Below are 24,158 nucleotides of genomic sequence, written 5' to 3'. Positions count from 1 at the left end.
AGCTCACCCCTGCAGACCACACTGTGCGAGCCACTGCCGCAGAGACTGCTCCCAGCAGCAGAATCAAAGCCAAAGCTGGAAACAACTCAGGTTCAATGAACACACCTGGTACTCCAAGGTCGAGGAGCTAACAGTTGGTGGAAAGGCCTGTTAGCACTATGTAATTTCAGTATGTAGGTACGTGTGCCTTCTGACAGTTTGTCCGCTCTGTTCTTTCCTATTCTCCATGTCTTTGCCTTGGGGAAGAAGTAGAAAATGTTGAGAGGTGACTAAAATGATAGTAGATTGTGAATTATTCAGGATTTCCAAGTTGTGATCACTTTACCCAAATTATTCAGGCCAGCTTTTCTAAGTAGCACTGCCTTCTGTCAAGTCCACGTCTGTCACTTTCTACACAACCTCGCATCAACCGCATGGTTCCTTTACCACACCAGTGACACAGCAAGTCGGCTATCAGAGCACACTTATTACTGATCAGCGAATAAGTGTGTGTCATCAACCCACTGGTCTTTCCCAGACACGACGGGAGCACTGAGCACTCAAAGTGCCATTACCCATCAAGTCCCCACTGTGGCTTTTCTCACTTCTGGGCCCAGTTTAGTTTTCATTCCAAAGACACACCTGTGACATACTGGCAAGTTGCCCCAACGTTTCTCACGGACATTACATCAGAGCCTGTGAAGGTCCAGCCACGCACATACCCGACAAATCCCGCAAATACCACCAGAACAATCTTTTAAAACCTGTCGCTGTCCCTTTAAGTCTTCCCAACCCCCATCCTCCAAATCCATGTTCACTTCCTTCTACAGGCAGCTTATGCCGGGAGCTAAGTTTAGCAGCCACCATTTCTAATCTTCCCTCCAGGGACATCCCCAGGCCTCTGCTGGTGGAGCCACCCAGCAGCACCACCAGACACTTGCTTCGCTGGAAGAATCAGGGCCATGATGAAGACCAGCTGCCAAACCCCCAACGTTTCTTCTTTTGGGGTGGGGGACACTCCTCTGACCCAAACCTCCCTCCCTCCAGCTCATTCCACGCTTTCCAGTCTCGACAACCTGCCTGGTCAATCCTCACAGACCCTGTCTCATTTGGGGACAGCTTGTTGTTTTGGACCCAAAACAATAAGATTTAAATGGAGTCCCAAAAGCAGCACAGACCTCACAAAACCCAATCCATTTCCTCCATCACCTGGATCTCAACTGTGGGAACCCTTTTCGAGTTAGACTAATGGGAGAAAAAAGCAATCTGCACAGAAGCGCAAGGCCCAGCATTGTGTCTTCCCTGTGGGACGCAGACCAGCTCTCTGCCCCGGTCTCCTCTCCTATAAACAGGATGATAACCCCCGAGTTGTCCTCAGGCTGGGACAGGGACACACGGCAGGCTCCTGTGCAGCGGCTTTGAGGAGGGCTGGCATGCGGACAGAAGCAGACGCTACAGCGGAGTGTAACGAGGGCTTCCGCAGCCAGGGGACGGTGCCCTCGCAGTCACCACCAGCTCATCGACTTAATGTTTAAGGGCAGGAACAATTCCCACGACACGTGCACATGCTTCCACAACCCAAAACGCAAATAAAATTTCACTTGATTTACAATTTGGCAACTATTGGTTCGTCCTTCACATATGCCTGAATTTGCTAAAAACCACTCTCATGAACAGTTGCCCAAACAGGCTACTGGAAAACAAGATGGTCAGCACTGTTGTAAAAAGAGTGAATAGACAGCAACTAAAAATACTGCTTTCATGCTTTTGGTAGCGGTGAGTGCCAAGCAGCTCTTCAGATCACTACTTAAAATTCAGCTCTCAACCAGCGCACATTGTCCCATCTGTCACTCACAAGGGCCAGCGTTTAGGTGCCCAGCAGCCTGGCCGCCAGCAGAGCCTGACAGTCCTTACCCTCCTCACAAACATCACACAGGCTCATGAACACTGTGGCTCTATGTTCATTCCCACCACAACTACCGCCGCCACCTCCAGCAGCCTAATGAAAAATGCAACGCCTTGGAGAAACCCGGGAAATCAAGGCGCGCCCCAAAGACTGACTCAAAACATTCAGAAGCTCTGACTCTCAGGTTGGGCAGCTGAACACAGGCTTGTTTCTCGGAGGAGTTCTGAGGGACTCGCACAGTGAGTGCCCGGCTGATAAATGTCCCACAGGGATTTGATTTCTCAAGGGGCACAGCTGGTCCCGCGGGCTCAGCACAAACCACTCCTGCGGCCGGATAACCACGCCAGTAACAGCTTCTCGGTCACCGCCTTACGCCAGGCACTGTGTTACACACTTGCCACGTTATCTCATTTAATCCAAACACAGTGCAGTACTCCCATTTTCCTAGCTGAAGAAACCACAGCTTAGCAGTTGACTTGCCTAAGATCAAAAAGCTGCTCAACCCCAAAGCCGAGCTCTGAATCACTCCGCGTGCCTGGCTGAGTGAAGCAGAACTGACCGGCAAACATGACATGCCAAGCTCTGTGTTTAAGAAGTCCGACTGCACTTCCTAAAATGTAAAAATCGGAACAAGGACAGCAATCCATTGCTGATATGACCGGACTGCCAAGGAGAGGATGAATCACATGACAGGGTCGAGCTTTGAAGCCAACCACACCCCCCACCCCGCCCGGCCTTTGCTGGTGGAAGAGAGCCAAAAAGAAGGGGTCAGGGTGCCCCTCAGCTAGATGTTTACCCGGCCTTATCCTCCCCCACTCGGGCTGAACAAAAGGGACAGAGAAGGGCTGAAAGCCGCCTTCTCTGCCAAAAACTGAGTCATCTGCAGCTTGGCTCTCTGGAGCACGAAAAGGCAAGCCCCGCTCATGGAACCAGCTAGGGCTGCGGCCAGCTGGGAGGAGGGAGACAGGAGGCCACAGGCAGGGAAGCCCAGCCGCTCGGCATAAAGAGCCCTTGTGCTTCATGCCCTGGCCCCCGGCACCACTGACGCAGCACCGCCCTCTGCAAACACTCTGACCTTCTACTTGGTGAGTCTTTCTCCTCCTTCCATAACCATTTCTTACATGTTGTGCTGACAAGAAGTTAGCAGGCTTCCGTAAGAGACACCGACCACCAGTGTGGCGTAAACCCCAGGGTCACTCACAGGAGAACACACGAGAGGAACCGAGGGAGATGGGGACAGAATCACCTGACTGTGGCCCGAATGCCGGCCTGCATGCGGCAGCGCTTCACCGGGCAGAGAAAACACACGTTCCTGCGCAGGGAGCCCACAGAGGATTCCTTCCTTCAGCCCTGCCAGCCGCCTGAGTGAAGCTCCCGACCATGCCGGGCCCTGGCGGCAGTGCAGTCCTGTTGGTGGGAGGAAGACCTCATACACGTGTGCTGACTGGTTTTTCAACTCCCAAAGGCCCTGTGATCTAAAGCTGGCTCCAAACAAAAGAGAATTATTCCAAGGTCTAAAATACCTGGAGAGAGCTGCCATGAGAACACTTACATTTCCCAGCCAAACATCATAAAGAAGGTTCTGGAAGTCGGCACCCACTGGTACCTGTGTTATTGTATTCACTAATGGACCGTGCCATGTACTTCAAAATTTGGCACTTCTGCTCAGTGCTCTTAGAATAATTAACTTGAAAAAAAAAAATCACATGAATAACCCACTGCCTTAAAAACAATTACCTTACAAAACAAATTAGGCTTTGCAAAATGATCTTTATTTAGGTTCTGGTCTGTCATCAAAGGACACAATCGATACAAAATCAGCCCGTCAAAACCATCTATAAAAGTACTGTGCAGTTCAAGGCAGAAGGTGGAAGTCTTATGAAATTACTTTTGTGAAACTGACTGCCACGCAATGCGGAGATGAGACCTCGGTCAGTATTCAAGTGTCCTGATCGATCACGAGTTTTTTCTCCGCAGTGGAAAATGGGATGTGAAACACATCCCCGTCAGTTTTCTTCCTTCTGGAATCAGTGCCGCCAGAGAGAACTCAGGGCTTGCATGCCACCTGCAAAGTTGCCCCAACTGGAGTGTGTTCTTCACGGAACCCAGAAATGTGCATAAACCCCAATCCAGGCTGATTTTGGGGTGCTTCCTTAGAATGACATGAGGGATTTGTTCAGGAGAGGAGCCAAAGGGACCGTTGGCCACCCACAGGCGGGGCAGCAGGGGCCTCCTGGACAAAGGGGACATTTGAAAGGTGTCAATAAATCGCTTCTCAAAGCACCATTTTTTTCCACCTTCTCAAACGCAGAATTTTGCTTGATATTTCAGAAAGTTTGTTTTAAGCTCAGCAAATACAAGAGTTAATTGAACTCAGAAAATACAAGAGTTAATTTCACAAATTCTTGCTTCTTAAAGCTCAGAGAAGACACAATATTTGATCATAGTCTGCACTAAAACTAGTAGATGAAGTTCCTTTTTAAAAGAGGACATTCTATCGATTTCCATTTAAAAAAAAATCTCCCAAACCAAAAAAGCAGTTTCTGGCAACGAGCCTCAGGCGAGGCTGAGAGGAGCAATAACGGGAGAAGGGGAAGCGCGGAAACAAGGAAACTTGGGGAGACTTGGCTCTGGCTCCCTGTTGCTGACGTCACGATGCTCCACTGACCGGGAGAGCCTAGTCACTCTTCACTTTCACTCAAACAACCATCAAGCTCATCACCACTAAGAGATCCTGATTTGTGTACAGTGTTGGATAAGTAGAAGAAATAAAATACTACTTATTATAAAAATCGTTCCCCAAAGGCGAAACTTCAGCTCTCTTTGTAAGTACCATTAATATATTTATATTTCCTTTCAAAAAGATGCCTGAGAATTTTCAGAGCAGCGTTATTCTTAATAGGCAAAGAATGGGAACCAGCCCAAATGTCCATCACACAGCGGGTGCAGAGATAAAGAGATGGGTTCATCCACAACGGAACACCATTCAGCGATGAAAATGACCAAAACCCTCACACATGCCTCAGCGTGAACGAACCCAGACACATCATACTATGTGAGAGAAGCCAGACACAAACGGCCGTATGTTGTGTGATCCCACTGATGTGAAACGTCCAGAAAATGTACAGAGATGAAAGTGGACGAGGGGCTGCCTGGGGCACGAGGGATCTCACTGGGAGGGTGGAAATGTCCTAAACGGGTTTATGGTGAGGACGGCACAACTTGGTAAATGTACTAGAAGTCACTGAATTGTATACTTTTAAACAGCTACACAAAAAGAGAAGTCTCCACAAAATCAAGTTACTTAAGAATGCTCCTGTTTTTCTCAGATGGAGGGAGAATCAATCAGCCTCATTTACTCTGCTCTGAAATCACTCAACATTGGTTCAAGTCTAAAAACTAGTTTGGAGGCAGAAACTTGTCAGGCAGGTAAAGCCCAATTAAAATCTGTTACAGGGATGTCTTCCTGTTTCTTAATCCACAGTTCTGTAAGAAAATAGCAGCAGGAAGTTAACCAGGCCCTGAATGGCAAGGACAAGGAAAGCCCTGAACAAGTGTTCTCCCCGTGGTGTGCATGTGAGCGCAGGTTGGAAGAGGGCTCGCTGCGCTCGTGCACCCTGGAGAGTTTGCACTTGACCTCTCTTCCTGTGCTGATAAGAGTTCTGGCCCCACAGAAACCCCTAAAAAGGAAAGACTAAAGCAAACTTTTGGCTCGGTAGAGATTCTAGTCCAGAGATTCCCGAAGTGTCTGTCCTCTCTCTCTGATGGTGCTGCTGTGAAGAACGGTGGCGGTGGTGGGGGACACCTTTTCCTGGGGAGGCCAGCACGGTGACAGGCGGGGCACCCTCTGCCGCAGGAGCCTGCGTAGCTTTGCCTTACCCATTTTTCTCACATTTCTTTCCTGTCAAAAGTCCTTTTTTCACCTAAGACTAAAAGTCTTAAAAATTAAGAAAAAAACCCTTTACAATGTGCCCTCATGACAAAAATGGGGAAAATCATTATCTTTATAATGTATTAAAACATTCTGACACCCGATTAGAAATATATTAGGATGTCCGTGTCTTATAACTTTGAAGGAGAGAAATGGCAAGGATTAAAAAAAAATTCAGAAAAAAACTGTATGGGAGAGAATAATAAAGTAAATGTGCCTGGGTAGGAGGCGGACTGGCGTTCTCAGAATGCCTCTTACAACTTTTCTTAAGTTGAAATGATCTCAAAACAAAAAAATTGAAAAATAAATGGAGACCCTTTGTGCTGGTGAACTTGAGTACAAATGGTATCTGAGGAAGGTGGTTAGCAATATTTCAAAAAGTCAGCCAATGAAATGACTGTTCAGAGTCTGTTTCAAGAGATTCTCTTTCGTAGGCAGGTGACCGATGGGCCCTCTGCAGAAGTTGCTACTGTGATGCTTTGGGGACTTGTAGGCAGGACCGGTCGTGTCTGCCTGCGCACACACTGAGCTGTGACAAGGGCTCCAGGAGGGAGGACGAGGCCAGAGCTCCCAGGAGGGGGCTGTGCATTCACTTGGAATCTCCCAGACTGCCCCCGCTGGTGTCCCCTCTGGTTTCTTGTCACTGAGAAGTACATCTGATGTTTTGGGAATTTGCTGCCCGGATTACAGTTGCAGTTCTGTGTGGAGTTTGTCCAATTATTTGAATCCTCCATACCATTCTGATACCATTTTTGTTTGATATTTGTGATTGTCATGGTGGAGCCCAGCTTTTACCTCGCAGTCCAGACTTTTCTCTGTTGGCATCTGGACAGCAGCTTTTACTTGTTTCTAACATACAAATGAATTATTTTTTCTACCGTGGTTCAGGGATCCACATTCATACTTTTATTTGACTTAATGCTAAAGAAGTTCCTCTCATTCAAATGTTTTGTTAAAATCATAACTTTTCTAATACTCTTACTTGGGGGAAGGAAACCAGAAACACTTCTAATCCAGTGCCCATCAGCTGGTTTAACCAAAGCCAAGGTTTGTCCCCTGAGCTGGGGTTGCAGCTCAGTGCATTTAGTTTCCTTTGTTTCTCTGAAAACTGGAGAGAACTGAATAAGCCACAATTGGGTACTGGTGCCCAGGCATCTGAAGTTCCCCCTCTGGGTTCTCACAGCAGGTGCCAAAGAATCCTGAAGGCGACGCAAGATTAAGTACAGCTCTGGCCCAGTCCTCTCAGTGAATGAAATCCGCGGAGACCTAAGGAAGCTTTCATGCTTTACAGGCTTCTGTTCGGGCTGAATGCACAGTGCTGAGGCAGGTCCGCTGCATTCTGCATGGTGAAAAAGCAACCATCTGCATGGACCATGAAGAAAATGAAAACCTTTCCTTAGAGGAAGGGGAAGCATAACCCTAGGAACTTGGTACCCAGGACCCCAACTAACACCCCAATTAATCCTTGACATTTACAATCACTTCCATTAAAAGTTACGGGAAAAAATAACACCAGTTTTGCCAGGCTGATGGCAGAAGTCAATACAAGAAGATTCTGTTAAATGAAGGAACAAGGTGCCAAAGGACAGTGAGTACTCTCTGAACTTGAGAGCTCACTTCTGAATTTGTGACTCAAATATTCAATTAAAGGTGATGAAAGTCAGCAGTGACAAGCCGGGACTTCTGCCTCCTGTTCTTACTCCCGACAACGTGTCATGTACGCTCCGTTCCAACCGGCACACGCACATCTCCTTTTTAAAGGATTGTGATAAAAACATAATATATAAAATTCAGCATCTTAAACCATCTTTAAGTGTCCAGTTCAGTACCGTTAAGTATATTCACACTGCTGTGAAACAGATGTCCAAAATTTTTTCATTTGAAACTCTGAAACTCTGTACTCATTAAACAGCAAGTCCTCATTCCTCTCCCCTGCCCCTAAGAGCCACTGTTCTCTTTTTTGTCTCTATGCATCTTCTTTACGTGCCTCGTGTAAGCGGAATCAAGTGTCTTTTTGTGACTGGCATACTTCACTGAATGTCCTCGGGTCATCCATGCTGCAGCATGTGAGAAAGCCCTTCCCTTTTAAGCCTGAATCATAGGCCATCATGTGGATGGAGCCCAACGTGCTTACCCAGTCATCCGGCTGTGGACACCGGGCTGCTTCCACCTCTTGACTATCATGAATAGCGCTGCTCCCATCATGGCTGTGCAACTATCTCTTGGAGATCTTGCTCTTTCAATTCTTTGGCATATGTGTGCAGAAGTGGCATTGCTGGATCACGTGGTGATTCTAGTTTTAATTTTCTGAGGACGTCAATACTGTTCTCCGCAGCAGTTGCACTTTCCCAATCCTACAAACAGTGCACAAGGGTTCCAACTTCTCCACATCCTCACGAACACTTGTCATTCTATTCTATTTATTTAAAAAAATTTTTTTAAATTGGGGAATATTGGCGAACAGTGCGCTTCTCCAGGGCCCATCAGCTCCAGGTCGTTGTTCTTCAATCTAGTTGTGGAGGCCGCAGCTCAGCTCCAAGGCCAGTCGCCATTTTCAATCTTTAGTTGCAGGGGGCGCAGCCCACCGTCCCATGCGGGAACCGTCAACCTGTTGTTGAGAGCTCACGCTCTAACCAACTGAGCCATTGGCCGCCCCTCCGGAAGCTCAGCGGCAGCTCATTGTCTTCAATCTAGTTATGGAGGGCGCAGCTCACTGGCCCATGTGGGAATCGAACCGGCAGCCCTGTTGTTCAGGGCTTGCGCTCTAACCAACCGTGCCATCAGCCACCCCCGTCATTCTGTGTTTTGATAGTAGCCATCCCGAATGGCTGTGAGGTGATATCCCATTGTGGTTTTGATTTTCATTTCTTTGATGATTACTGATGCTGAGCATCTTTTCATATATTGTTGACCATTATTGTATATTATCTTTGGAGAAATGTCTATTCAAATCCTTTGTCATTTTTTAATAGGGTGATTTTTTGTTGTTGTTGAGTTGTAGGAGTTTTTAAAGAAGTATGTTCTTGATATTAACCCCTTATCAGGTATATGATTTGAAAATATTTTCTCCGAGGCTGTAGGCTGTCTTTTCATTCTGTTGGTTGTGCCCTTTTGAAGCACAAAATTTCTTTCAGCATTGTTTTATAGTTTTCATTCACAAGTCTTTCACTTCCTTGGTTAATTCCTCAGTATTTTATTATTTTGATGCTATTGTAAATTGAACTGTTTCTGTAATTTCCTTTTCGGATTGTTCATTGTTAGTGTGTAGAATTGAACTGATTTTTGGTTGTTGACTCTGCATCCTGCTACCTTGTTGAACTCTAACAGGATCCTGTGGAATTTTTAGGGTGAACAGATACTTTTACTTCTTTTCCAATTTGGATGACTTTTTTGTCTTCTTCTTCTCTAAATGATCTGGTTAGAACTTCTGGTTACTATGTTGAATAGAAGTGGGCAGACTTGTTTTGTTCCTTATCTTAGAGGAAAAGCTTCCAGTCTCTCACCACTTAGTATGACATTAGCTGTGGGTTTTTCATTTATGGCTTTTATTATTGGAGGTAGTTCCTTTCTATTCAGTTTGCTGACTGTTTTTATCATGAAAGGGAGTTGGATTTTGTCACATGCTTCTTCTGCATCGAGATGATTGCGTCTCTCTTGGTCCTTCACCCTGTTATGTGGTGTATCACACTGCCGACTTTCACATATTGAACCATCCTTGCAGTACTGGGATAGCATTTGATCATGGTGTGCAATCCTTTTAATATGCTGCTGAATTCAGTTTGTTAGTATTTTGTTGAGGATTTCTACATCAGTGTTTACAAGGAATACTGGTCTGTTGTTTTCTTTTCCTACAGAGTCTTTGTCTGGCTCTGGTATCAGGGTAATTATGGCTTCGCAGAATGAGTTTGGAAGTGTTCCCTCCTCAATTTTTTGGAAAAGTTTGAGAAGGATTGCTATCAGTTCTGTTATAAATGGTTGGTAGAACTCACCAGTGAAGTCACTGGGTCCAAAGACTTTTTTTGTTGGGAGATTTTTGATTATTGATTATTGATCCTTACTAGTTACAGGTCTATTCACATTTTCTATTTCTGTATGACTTAGTCTTGGTAAGTTTTGTGTTTCTAGGAATGTGTCCCATTTTAGCTAGGTTACCCAATTTGCTGGCATACAATTGTTCATAGCACTCACTTGTAATCCTTTTTATTTCTGTACAAATAAAAGTAATGTCCCCATTTTCACTTCTGATTTTAGTAATTTGAATCTTTTCTCTTTTTATCTTAGTTCATCTAGCTAAAGGTTTACCAGTTTTGTTGACCTTTTCAAAGAACCAACTTTTGGTTTCATTAATTTTCTTTACTGATTTTCTATTCTCTATTTCATTTATCTCTACTCTTTTATTTCCCCCCTTCAGCTAGGTTTGAGTTTAGTTTGGTCTTTTCCTAGTTATTTAAGTTGTAAAGTTAGGTTGATTCAAGTTCTTATTTTTAATGTAAGCATTTATAGGTGCAAATTTTCCCTTTGCCCTGCTTTCACTATGTCCTATAAATTTTGGTATGTTGTATTTTTAATTCATTTCTAAGTATTTTCTAATTTTTCTTGTGAGTTATTTGATCTACTGGTTGTTTAAGAGAGCATTTTTTAATTTCCGTAAATCTGCAAAAATTTTACTTCTGTTATTGATTTCTAACTTCATCCTGTCACGGCTGAAGAAGACACTGTGTCCGACATCTTTTTAAATCTATTGAGACTTCCTCTGTGGCCTCACATCTGGTCTATCCTGGGCAATGTCCCACCTGCACTTGAGAAGAACGTGTATACTGCTTTTGGGTGGTGCTCTGCATGTCTGTTAGTCTAGCTGCTTTATTGTGTTACGTCCTGTTTCATTAATCTTCTGTCTGACTGTTCTATTATTGAGAGTGGGTATTGAAGACTCCAAGTATTGTGGTAGAACATTTTCTCCCTGTGATTCTCTCAGCTTTCGCATCATATGTTTTGATGGTCTGTCATGAGGTACATGAATGTTTATAACTGTTATATCTTCTTGTAGTATCGAACCTTTTATTAATATGCAGTGTCTTTCTTTGTTTCTTATAACCTTTTGTGATTTAAAGTCTACTTTGATATTAGTATAGCCACCGCTATTCTCTTCTGGTTACTATTTACATGGAATATGTTCTTCCATCCTTTCACTTTCAATCTATTTGTGCCTTTGGGTTTATAGTGAGTCTCCTGTAGACAGGATATAGCTGGACCATGTGTTTTTTATACGCTCTGCCAATCTTTTTTTGATACACAAAGGGAAATGATAAAGGAGTTTAAACATTTCACTATAGAAAATCAACTCAACACAAAAGAAGACAGTCATGCAGGAAATGAGGGGACAAGAAAGTGACAAGGTGTCCTTTTAGACTTAGCCATTTGTCTGTCTTTTTATACAAACCACTTTCAAATATGAATGAAACCAAACTACAAAAACAAAAATATGTATGAAGCCCTTGGTTTTTTGCTTTAAAAAAAGAAAATGTTGTACATAGTTATGAAGCTAAATCTGCGTTAAAGAGCCAACTTCTTTCTTGGGGTTTGGTTTATGGTACATGCACAGTGGTTGGCATAGTAAGCACTCAATATGTGGGTGTCACTATTTATATTATTATTCTCAGTAAGATTCTAAAAACAGTGTGAACTGTTGGAGTCCATATACTGACAGCCCTTTTAAGTTTGGTGGTAATATACTTGTCTTATATAATTTGGACTTTTTATTATGTTATGAATTATTGCCACTCTATTATGAATTACTGACATTTTAAAGTTTTTGACTAGATAATGTATGTGTATAATACGAAATTAAAAAGGGGGGGCACTGAAGAAAATTTTCTCCCACTTACCCAGCTGTCCTCTCCAAAGGTAACCATGGTAACTAGTTTCTTGGGTATTAAGTTTTATTGTAACAGGCTTGATCAAGTTATCCCTTTCCTGGAGTTAGTACATGGCTTCTTCTTTATTTTACAATCTTGTTTTGGGTTAAATATTACCATGTATGTTGATGGAATGAGACAGAGCCAGCCTGAAGTGTCTTGGAAGACTAGGATGTAAGTAGGAAGTTATGGAAGATAAAGAGTGGGTCAAGAATAGCACAGAGGAGGAGAAAGAACCTGAAAATAGAGCTGTGCTTCCCGATTCCTCTTAGTCACCAGAGTTCAGGGAACCGTTGCGCCTGTGTCTGAGAGAGCTGAGCAGAAGCTCTGTGCCAGCTCCACTAACAGACATGGCAGAGCAGCAGACCCGCTTGGTCTGCGTCCTTCTGAGAACCCTGGAAACAAACGGCCCGCCTGTGTCATAACCGGACAGCCTTTCTAAGTGGGAGGTATTCTCAGGAAAAACATCGACTGCTCAGTCCTGCCTATTAGAGGGGGAGGAGCCTGCCTTTCAAAGCCTGTCAGGAGTGGGAGGGGCCTCAGAGGTTAATCAAGGACTCTCAGCACTAGCCAGGCATGAAATACCTAGGGGACAATCCATGCAGAGATGGGGGCTCCCACCAGAGACTGCGGAACAAGGTTACCTGGGGGGCCACTGCAGCAGAGGTCCACAGCTAAGCGTGATGGCTGCTGGGTTCCTAGTACACACATGTGCAGTGTAGGGCCCAGGGCTGTCGTGTGACTCATGCACCTTCACTGGCATTCTTATTAGTGATGGCTCTTTTAAAGAAACAGTCATAACATTGTGACTTATCTCCAAATCACTTCTGTGGCAACTTCACAACTCCAAAACACAACAGAGAACACACACACACACACACAGAGACGAGATGATAACACACACACGTTACCATCCCATGCTTGTATTATCTTGATTGTGGTAAGGGTCTCATGGTATATACATATGTTCACACTTACCAAATCATACACTTTAGATATGTGCAGTTTATTGTGTCAATTACACCTCAACAAAGCTGTTAAAGTTCTTTCTAAAAATAAAATATTCTGCATTTAAAGGACAGGGGAGTATGTGACAAATTTTGAAGACACGTTCTATCAGAAGAGGTGTGAATAAAAACCTCCAGGGCTAAAACGCAGAGAATTCCCTTATGACCAATCACGCCAGCGCGGCAGGCTGTTTAAGGACTGTTACCTTGGCGACAGCTCTGTGCCTTTCCTGGGCCTGGTGCTTCTGCCTCAGAGCACGTCCACAGACAGTCTTATGTTGGACAGCACACCTGGGAGGCTGGTAGGATGGCTCTTCCTTCACTGATGAGGAAATGCGGGCCCGGAGGCTGGGTGCAGGCCCCTGAAGTTAGTGGCGGAGGATAAAGCAGGACTGCTGGCTCCCACCCTGCAGCCCCCCTTCCCCCGCCCCCCACGCTGCCCCCAGCTCCACCCAGACAAGCTCTGGGCAGTGCCGCCAGCTGCGGTCTTCTGGCTAGAGCATCCCTCCAAGTGCCACAGCTGCCATGACACCAGCAAAGGGCAGGAATGCAAACCCATGGGCTCAAACTGGGTGGAGAAAGGTATCCCGGAAGAGAGTGAAAGGACAAAATATTTGAAATATGAGAACTGTGAAGGAGAATGAAAAGGAGAGAGATGAAAGAGAAGGTGGCTGGATCAGCAAGCTGACAGCAGAGCCTGGCTTAGACAACCTCATGCAACACTCAGTCGGAAGCAAACCAAGGAGGCCCCAGGGGGCTGGGGAGTGACAGGCACCTGAAAAGCACTGGTGACTGCAGAAGGAAGGCACTGACCTCCTTGGCTCAAGCGCAATGAGGTGTGAAGCCAGGACTCAAAGGACAGTCACATTTGGCTTGAGACACGAACTGTCTGTGAGACATCCAGGCCCGTCCCATTACACAGCTGGGGAAGCACAGCTCAGAAATGAGCTCTGGGGCGTTTGCTAAGTGCCCCAGAATGACGCCAAACACCCCTGCAGTAGACCACAGCCAAACTGAGTTCTTTTACATGGACTACTGCTTAAGGGATGAGATCAAAGCCTCCTTAAAACAAGTCCCAACCAGAACTGCTCATTCCAATGTGATGGGTCCCACAGGGAGGCAGCGCATCCCTCCACCAGGTAGGTCTTCAGACGCCCCAACTAAACGGCATCAGGAACAGAGCACACACCCTGCCGTGAATAAAAGTTATACACGCTCCTACCGCAATGAAAATAAAAATAATTTTTAAAATGGGTTTTCAACTATAAACATATATAGAAAAGGAAGATAACTGAGTAGTTCAGGGGATATATTTTCTCCTAAACAGACAGACAGACAGACACACACACACACACACACACACACACACACACACACACGCACGTGCTGCCTCTGAGCCTGTTCCCACCTGATGTGTGAGGGACTTTCCATGTCAACACACACAGAACTTTCTGTTAGCTCTTCTAACAGCAGCGTGAAGTGTGGTCTATATTCCAATTTACTCAACCCATACCTACTGGAGGCCATTTAGATTATTTCCTTTTGTTTTTGCTTTTATAAGCAATACCACCGACATCCTTTATAAATAATCTTTGCATATTCATCTTATCATATTCTCCCTTTCAAGGTCTTCTTCTTATTGTAAATTACAGCCTAAGATAAGAAATGTGCATAAAGGATAAATGTACAATTGAACTGAGAAAACAGCCACCACCAAGGCCTAAAAGGGCCCACGGCCAGCACTCCACGTGCCTCCTAACACGCTGACTTCTGGAAGCCGCCCTTATGCTGATACTGGTGCCGACATGGAGCTTCTCCTTGTAGCCTTATCGCCTACGGATGGTGATGCCATCACCCGGTACGCATGTGTCATGTGGACGAAAGCACAGTGCCCTGTCCTTTCATGTCTGCCTTCTCTGGGTCAGCATCTCAGTACTGGGTGTGGGGAGCGGTCCCTCTGCTCGTTTGCACTGCAGTCCTCAGGAACAAAGACCACGGATTGTCCCGTGTCACTGCTGAGGGACACTCGGGTGGTTTCCCCTTCTGGTTTCTAAATCGGGTGTACCACTTTACACTCCCGCCGGCACCAGGGCGGGTGGGGTTCCTGCTCCTCCATGTGCTTGCCAGCTCTTGGAACTGTTACAGATTTTCATTTGTGCAAATCTGGTGCGCACATAATAAAATCATTTCCTCCTCTCAGTAATGCTGCTCAAGCCTGTAACCCACTGTTCCACTGAACTGCCTGCTTCTTGCGAACTTGTGCAAGTGCTTTAAATATTCCGGACACTTCTCCTTTGTAGGTTACAGAACCTGGTGCTGTCCTTGGATGAACAAAAGTTCCTAATTTGATGGTGGTCAAATTATTAAACTTTTCCTTTTGCATTTGCACTTTTAATGACTTCAGAAATTCTTCTCTGTACCAAGATCATGAAGACTTTTCTATATTACTGCCTAAAAGATACAAAGTTCTGTTTTTCATATTTAAGTGTCTATCATTCATTTGAAATGAGGTGTGTAATGTATAGGAGTCCAATTTCATCTTTCTCTAGGTGGTTCCGCCAATTTATTTACCTAACTCTGCACCAATACCTCCACTGTATTGGTTAGTAAAGATTTTTTTAAAAAAATAATCTTAATATCCCCTTTATTAGAGAAGGCTTAGCAAACGTTTTCTGTAGAGGTCCAGCTGGTAAATATTGTAGGCTTTGTGACCCACATACAGTTGTCTTTATTGCATATTCTTTTTTTCCCAAGCCTTTAAAAAATGTAAGAAACATTCTTAGCTAGGGGTCCAAAACAAAAATCACCCACATGAAAGTTAGCCTGCGGGCCATAGTTTGCTGACCTCTGAGAAGATCACGTCCCTCCCACTTTATTCTTGTTCAAAAGCAGCTTGACATCATCAATCCTCAGGGGAATGCAAATCAAAACCACATCGAGAAAAATAAAACAAAGCTGGAAAATTCACACTTCCTGATTTCAAAACTTACTACAAAGCTACAGTAATCAAAATTGTGTGCTACTGCCATTAAGGATAGACATATAGACTAACTGAAGAGAATCGAGAGTCCAGAAATAAACTCACACATGCATGACCAATTGCTTTTCAACAAGGGTGCCAAGACCATTCAACGAGGAAGGAACAGACGGTCAACAAATGGTGCTGGAACAACTGAGTGTCCACACACAGAAGAATGAAGCTGGACCCCAACCTCATTCCACAGTCAAAAATTAACTCAAAACGAATCAACAACCTGTAAGAGAACCACCTAAATATAAGAAGAAAACAGAGGGGTAAATCCTCTTGACCTAGGGTTTGGCAATGAATTCTCAGATTTGACGCCAAAAGCATGACCAACAGAAGAAAAAAGTGATAAAGTAGTCTTCGTTTTTCTTAAGCTTCAAACCCTCTTCTGGAATCACTTCCCTCATGCTGGAACTGTAGTCCCTGTGTTCCTTTGTGAGGATTTGCTGATGCCCACCTACCTCTCACTCTGTCTGAAAACGTCTCTGTACTGCCTCAGTTTTACAGAATTCCGGACTCACTCTCACAGGCACCACCTCAAGGGAGTCACTCTTTGTGGCTTCTGTTGGAGCTTTCGGGAAGAACGCTGTCAAACTGTCACACCCTGAAAGATCATCTCTACCTTTTTCTGCGGCTGCTTTTAAGACTTTTCAGCCTTTGGTTTTCTGTGGTTTCACTATGTCATGTCTAGTTATAGGTTCCTTTTTATTAATCTTGCATGGAATTCACTGGGATTCTTGGTTCTGTGGCCTGGTATGTTTTACCAGTTGTTAGCTCTTCAAATATTGTCTCTGCCCCAGTCTTCTATTTTTCTGTAACTCTTGCTTAAATGTACATTAGATTGTCTCTTTTAATCTACCATCCCTGTCAACCTATCTTTCATATTTTCCGTTTTTGTCTCTCTCTTCTACATTCTTTTTTTTTTCTTCTACATTCTTAATACTTTCTTCCAACATTTCTTCTAGTTCATTAATACTCTCTTTTATTGTGTTCAAACTACTGCCTAATGTACCCCTTGAGTTAATTTTGGTTTTTGTGCTTTTTAATTCTAGAAGTTCTGGTTTGTTCTTTTAAAATATATTATGTCACTTTTATTAGTAACAGTTTCCCGTTTTTCCTGAAGATATTTATTTTTTATTTTTTTAAACACATGAAGTACAGTTGTTTTAAAATCTGTGTCTGATAAGTCCAATATCTAAAGACTGAATTTGTTTCTGCTGTCTGTTGTTTCTTTCAATTCTAGGCATTCTGTTTTGTTGCCTTGTGACTTTGGCTATCGCTGTGATGTCCCAGTCCTTAAAAACATCATTTGTGGGGAATCTCCAACATTTAGGATCAAAGTATTTTTTCCAGAGGGTTACCATTTGCTTCTACCAGGAACTTGCATACACTACTGTCGGGCATCACTTAGAACTGAATTCACAGCGTTGGGGGTTCTTGGATTCCTCTTGTGCATCTGGGTGACAAGTCCCCAGGGGAGCCAGCCCACAGGTGGGTTTTCTTTTGCCTCCCCCTTGCTAGCCCAGGCTCTGCAGCCAGGTACTGCTCTCTACTCTCCCCCTGCTGTGGGTTTACTTTTGGTTCCTTCCCACACTCTGAGGTCCCGGCTCATTACAGAGGAGTCTCCTATCAGATTCCTCAGCTTTGGCAATCTTAAATTTCTATCTTCTTTTGAGACCCTGAAGACGCTGTCAAAAATTATAGCTCAGGTTTGTGGTTCAGATCACCAAATGTCTCGGGGAAAGATAGCTCCTAGGGTTCTGCTTATCTCTCGAGGCTGTCTCTCACTTAGGGTTTGGCCTGGGGATTCTTTATGATCTTGTCAGCATTTAGATGCTTTCGTAAATATTTTTAACATTTTATCTAGCATTTAAAATTATTTTCAGCATCAGTCTCTGGATAATTAGTCCACTGAAACTAGAAGCTGGAAATATTACAAATATTGCTTTAGGAGAAATTCCTTGGCAAAAGATTTACTGCCAGAGGATGTAACACTACGTTGTGACACAAACTGAGAAACTGAATCACGTTACGCTCCTGCCAACTATGTATGATGGCACCTATTTCCTATGACCTAGTCAGCCCAGGGCGTCACTCTTTATAATCGTTACCAGTCTGACTGACAACACGTTCCCTCATTCTGGCTTTAATTTGCATTTCCATGATTGGTAGCAAGGCTGGTGATCGTGTTTCTTCTTTTACTCACTTAACTTCTGGGGATAAGTTCTTCATTTATTGATTCATAAGCGCCCTATCGTGCAGGCCTCAATTGTTTCACACACTCTTTTAACATACTAAGAATACCTTCATTATATGTTGCGATCCCCCCCCCCAATTTGTCATTTGCCTTCTTAATTTCCTTTATGCTGACTTTTGACAGACAAAAGCTAAACATGTTTACTCAGTTAAATCCATTCTTCTTTTCTTTTTGTATTTCTGGCCTTGTTGTCATGTAAAATATTCCATTATTAACTCTACTATAAAATATATCACATTTCCACCCTGGGGCATTATGTCACTGGCTTACAAATCCTCCAGACATAAAGCTTTATAGCAACGTTTTCCACAAGGATCTATGTTAAAATGCATAACACTTCATTTTTTCTCTAAAGGAGTAGATTTTCAGAGGTCTGTGAGTACATAATACTACTCATGATTAATGAAACGAAGGGGAAAGACCGCGCTCAGAGGCAGGAACACGTAAGTTTCTCACCAGCCCTCATCCAAGAATAGCAAATACCTCAGCTTCCTGCTTCTGTGTCCTCAGGCAAGAGCCACCCCAGAGGAAAACTAAGTGTCGCCCCTTCCAGACTGGGATCAGGACCCAAACAAGCCGCGGACAACGAAGTTCTCTGCATTCTAATTTGGCTGGGCCCGCCATCCGCTAACTTCCTCACTTTAGGCAAATTGTCTCAATATCAAATAGGGGCTTTGGTTAGTGAAAATCTCAAGTCCCTCCAACTTTAACACTAAGTTTTAAGAAGGCTGAGATTTCCCCCATGTATCTATCACACTATGAAGGCAATTTAGTTTGAAAGGTTAAAAATTTGCACATACACAGTACCAAACCAAAATTAAGAGAATCTCCGATTTCTAGTATCTGAACTAGAACTCCATTCTCTCTAGAAATTACTCACTGGTTTCTTACATTGCCAAGCTCCACTCTAAGATAACAATGACGGGTCTTCGCGTACGTGCATGTACATGTGTGCGTATGCACGTCTACTACATAGACAAGGTGTACATGGAACGAGTATGAACTGAAACTAGCTGACGGGGCGCCACCACACCAGGGAGACCCAGCCGGGAGGGATCTCAGGGGCGCTGTGATGAGTGACAAACGCCAACCTCAGCAGGTCACATACTATCCGATTCCATGTGCACAGTATTTCCCGATGATAGAATTTTCGAGATGGAGTGCAGATTAGTGGCTCGGGGATGAGGGTGCCAGAAGAAGGAGGGGCTGTGACCGTAGCAGGGTAGCAGGAGGGCGAGCTCTGCAGGGACAGTTCTGTGTCTGTACAGCAGTGCTGGCTACACAGACCTACACACGTGAAACATGGGACAGAACCACACACACGTCGTACTGCCGTCAATTTCGTGGTTTTCATGTACGACGTAACTATGGGGGAAACTGGGTGAAGGATGCAAGGGACCTTTCTGTACTGTCTTTGCAACTCCTATGAATCTGTAATTACTTTAAATAAAAGGTTTTGTAAAAAGAATTAGAAAAAATGAGCGCCTGACGATAGACTAGTACAAATCAAGAAAAACTTGTTCCCAATAGAAAAACAGAAGCACAGGATGTCAACAGCAGTTCTCAAAAGAATCAATACAAATGGCTAATAAACATCTGAAAAGAACCAATCATCATGGAGGTTTGACCTACCGGCTGGTACAAATCTAAGAGGAATGAAAGAAGCGCGGCTGAGGGCGGTGGGGGTCCTCCCAGCCGGTATGAGAAAGTACACGCGAAAGGAACATGAACTGGAACTACTTCCTGACTTCAGTTCCCACTAATTAAACCCCATTAAATACTAATTGAGACTTTAGCACACAGCTCGTCCCCAAACAGCTCAGAATGGGACTGAGGCCTCAACAGGGTGAAGAGGGGGAGGTCCTCTCTAAACTGCTGCAACCTTTCCCTCCACATTCCTAAGGGTAAGACCTGAAGGAAATGAAGGTACCTGATCTCCGCAGAGACGGGGATGTGTGGTCTGAACTGTGTGCCCTGGACAGAGCACGGATCTCGGGAAGAAAGACACCAGACCCACTGAGATGGCTGATGCCAGGAACACAGGGTTTCCCTCCCGAGGCCTCACACTCCAGGGGCTGGTTCCAGACACACAGAGACAGCCTGGAAACCACTCACAAAGAGAAGTGGACTCTCCTCCAGTGTTCTGATTTTAAAATATAAAATAAAATCCTGGGCTCCGTATCAGCGAGCAGGGCCGACGCCAAGGGCATCGTTAAGCTGGATGGGCAGTGAGACGAGATGACCCCCACGTTCCTCTCGGATTCTAAGACATACAGACCTGAGCACTTCTCATCGCCTCCATCAGTGTCACACTGATGTGAATGAGCCACCATCACCTGTCACCTCAATCACTGCAAAAGCCTCCCTGTTTCAATTGCTAACAGTGCTGCCACAGCGGTCCTCCTGAGCACAAATCACTCTTCTGCCAAAAGCTCAGCCCTCCCCACGGCCCCTCGCTCTGCTCTAGAAGCTCATCCCCTCCCGCCCCGTCTGTTCACTCGGCTCCGTCTCACACTGGCCTCCTGCTGCGCTCTGGCACAGTAAGCTTACTCCCACCACAGCCCTTTGCACGTGTTCCTCTCCGGGCTAGACCATCTTCCCTCTGCCCCAGGACACCTACACAGCCTGCTCTCCCACCTCCTGCAGAGCTTTCGCAGATGCCACTCGGGGACGCCAAACACAGGCTTAAACAGTATGCAGCCTATTTATCAGCCTAGACTCCTCTCTGTCCACAGTCTCTGAGTTCCCTCACACACAGAATATACATATATGCTTGTATATATGCACACGTGCGCACACACACTCTCCTATTAACGTATTGACTGGTCTGTCTCCCCTTGTCAGAAAGTCAACTCCACACAGGCACGGGTTTGTGTTTGGTTTGTTGGCTGCTACTTCCCCAGGATTTGTAAGAGTGCCTGACACATGGTGGCTGCTCCACAAATATTTGCTGAATGACTGAATTCCATATAAAATTTAAAAAGACACAGAAGACTGAAAACGCAGTTCTGAGGACTCTCACAGATTACATTATGTGCTGCCGTTAAGTGTCTCCTTACATGTAAAAAGAGTTAAAATAACTTACAAACCCATCTTTGCCCTTCCTAGAGGCTCCCCGCTAAGCACTGACCCGTCCCCGTCATCTCGGGCAGAAGGGCCCTGCCAGCTTCTCCTCTGTGACAACTGGCCGGCCGAGAAGCACATTTAACAGCCTCCCTGTAGGTGCGGCCACGTGACCTTGTTCCAGCCGCTGAGATTCACCAGGATTGTGGATGGTGCTCGCAGGAAGTCGCCCTAAAAAGAAGAGGGTGACTTCTTCCGTACCCTCCTTCTTCTGTTTGGGACGCAGTCAGGGCCAAGCCTGAGAAGGAGCCAAGCAACAGGACCACCTGGGCAGGGTCTGCACAGAGACCCACCCTATCACCCCTGCACTGGCCACCTCTGCACCTCTTTCATGAGAAGGACAAAAACAACCACTGCCGCGCTGGGCTTTCCACCACATGCAACCAAATGTCACAGCACTAGTGCAGACACCCAGGAATACTTCCATCTGCTCCAAGCAGCAGGGGACCACCATCGTTCCCAAGTAGAAAGATTCTCTGAAACCTTCCAAACTGTACCAGAAACATTAGAGGTTGAAGGCACTGTCCTCATCACACTTCCTGGGGTTCTCCTGTCCTCCTCTCATCTAAAATCTTAGATTGCAGTACTGTTAAAAGCCAAGTCCACAGGGTATCTCAATAGCAGAGAAAAGAGGCAAAGGCTTACAACTAATGCCAGGCGGCCTGGGTCAAACTCAGAGGGGCAGAGACGACTAGTCGTAGCAGAGCCTTCAGAGACAGTGGAAGCCTCTTCGTTACCCCAAACAGCCCATGGACAGAGCTTGCGTCTGCCAGGCATGCTGCTACTTCAGGTCTTATTCCTGATCACCCAGCTACCATGAAACTGTTCCTGGAATAGCTGAAAGTAACTGCCAAACCATTAGAGGGGGTTTCTTTCTTAAGAGGACATGGTACCGGGCACAGAAAATGCACAAAACTGGGTTCAGTATATGTCACTTTGTTTCTTGTGGCCTCAAAGAAAGTTACAAAAAGTTACTGTAGCTACAAATCACCTCATCTTCCATTCAGCCCAGCCCTCTAGTGTCTGAAAAGCTTACTGAGAAAGCTCGGGGAAAGTACTTTGAAATTCAATTAAAATAATACCAGCAAAAGCAAGGGCAAGTTTCCAAAGGAATGTTAACCTGTGGTATCAAGCCTTTTTGAAAAGCGATTGGCTCTTTCTTTTCTGAAAAAAGATGTAACTACCACACAGCATAAGCTGATGTTTGTTTCAGGAATGCAAAGGAGTTTGGGGTACGACTTTATGCCAGAGCTTTACCAAAGTAGCATTCCAAGCCTGAGAGCGTGTAAACCATGTTTCCACAGCCCTGAAAAAGCCCACACCCACCGGGGTGAGGGATGGGGGGCAGACGGCGACCAGGCAATTCTGCCAACACAGATGGAGCCTGTGAGCTAATGCGACTGACCCAGAGTCGTCCTGAAGCCCCAGACATCACAGAAACTGAGCACAACACATAGGATTTTATGTTAGGAGCTGGGATGCTAACCCCAGCGGTTCTTTTCCAGGTAGCAAGTCCCGGAGTGAGCCGCAGGCCGATTTTCCTCCTCAAGCTTTGCCCTCATTTGGTTCTAAGGCAGCAGCGCCTGCACACAGCGTGGGGTAGCGTTCCTCTCCATGTCAAATCAAGCTGATAATCCAGCCTTTCTTAGCAATCTTGGGTAATGTTACAAAGACCCAATTCCTTTAAACATGACAAGAAAAACAATCTGTGTAATAGCAGACTCACTTGGACTTCCAGATATTAAGAAACACTGTGCTATCAACATAAAGTTCTCTGAACTGGGTCTCCGACTCCATCTCCAAAGGGACATGAAGACATTTTCAAGAAAACCCCTTCTTCTGCTGCCACTTTCAAATAAAAATCGAAGAGATACAAAAAATGATTCACAATTCAGTGAATTTTCTTTAACACCCAAGAAGTGTGAAGCAAAAAGTATCAGAGGTGAGGAAAAGGTGCTCACACCCCCTACGTGTGTCCAAACCCCTGCCCCCATGCAAAGACTCCCCAACATTGGAACCAGTAAATGTTTGGTTCATAATCGGGCAAGAGGAAGTCAAGTGATGACTCTAACAGAGGTACAAACTCCCAGGATAACTGTCTAATCCTGAGAAGAAAAGACACCCCTAACCTATACTAACAATGTTGTTAAATGTAGCCGATCGGCCACCACTTCAAGAGAACATTATGAAAAGCAAAAACTGGCTACACTGATTCAGTCAATTCTGTGCCTACTGATTTTCCAAGCCAGCTCACACGGCATGTTTGGAGGGAAGTACGATGATGAAATTGACAATTAACCAGATGAGGAAAACAGCTGTGCAAAAAAAATCCAGTAGCGGTAAGTCATGAGGTCAGTCTCAAAACCACTTCTGCCCTGGTTCAGGTTCTCACGGTCTCTTAACTGGACTCTGGAAGAGCCCACCATCTGGCCTATGCCTCAGCCTCACCTACCTTCCATCCTCCTTGTGCACTGACAGTGAGCTCTGGAGAAACTGCACACCAGATCTGGTATTTTGGTGCTTTAACCCTTCCAGGGTTTCCTCTGCTTACAGGCCATTCCAAGCTGCTTGGCGGGGCACATGGCCACATGGCACACGGCTGCTACCGCGCCCACCTCCCCACCATGCAGCCTGCGTGCCTGCTCCAGGGGTGGGACGTGGTGTCGAGTTTACCGAGCCTAACCACCCCTGCGCAGTATGTCCCTGGTCACCGTGCCATCCCCTCCTTGCTATTGTTGCCACTTCCCGACCACAGGGGCAGCCAGACCAATGATGATCAAGCCCAGAGAAGTTCTAATGGCACCTAAGCCCCTGCTCAGCCTCTATCCCAGACTTCGCCAGGGCCTGGCCATCAGGCTCCTTTCTCACTGAAGCCGCTCAAGTCAGCAATTCTGCTACTTGCACACGAAAGCCTGCTATGGGATGCGGCTTCTGTGCAGCCTGCCCGACTCTCCAGGGGCCACATCCAGACTTTTCTGGGTATAGACTCATATCCTAAATGAATCTAAATGACAA

General features: G+C 45.3%; 1 protein-coding gene across 2 annotated transcripts in view; it reads right to left on the bottom strand.

Annotated features, from left to right (window-relative positions):
• GNA12 (G protein subunit alpha 12) overlaps nucleotides 1-24,158 on the bottom strand; it is a 75,893-nt gene that overhangs the window by 11,289 nt on the left and 40,446 nt on the right. The window lies entirely within an intron of this gene.

This window comes from Rhinolophus sinicus, linkage group LG10, assembly GCF_036562045.2.
Source record: "Rhinolophus sinicus isolate RSC01 linkage group LG10, ASM3656204v1, whole genome shotgun sequence".
In the NCBI taxonomy this organism is placed as follows: domain Eukaryota; kingdom Metazoa; phylum Chordata; class Mammalia; order Chiroptera; family Rhinolophidae; genus Rhinolophus; species Rhinolophus sinicus.
The sequence above is the reverse complement of the archived record's forward strand: the minus strand, read 5'-3'. Positions and strand labels throughout refer to the sequence as shown.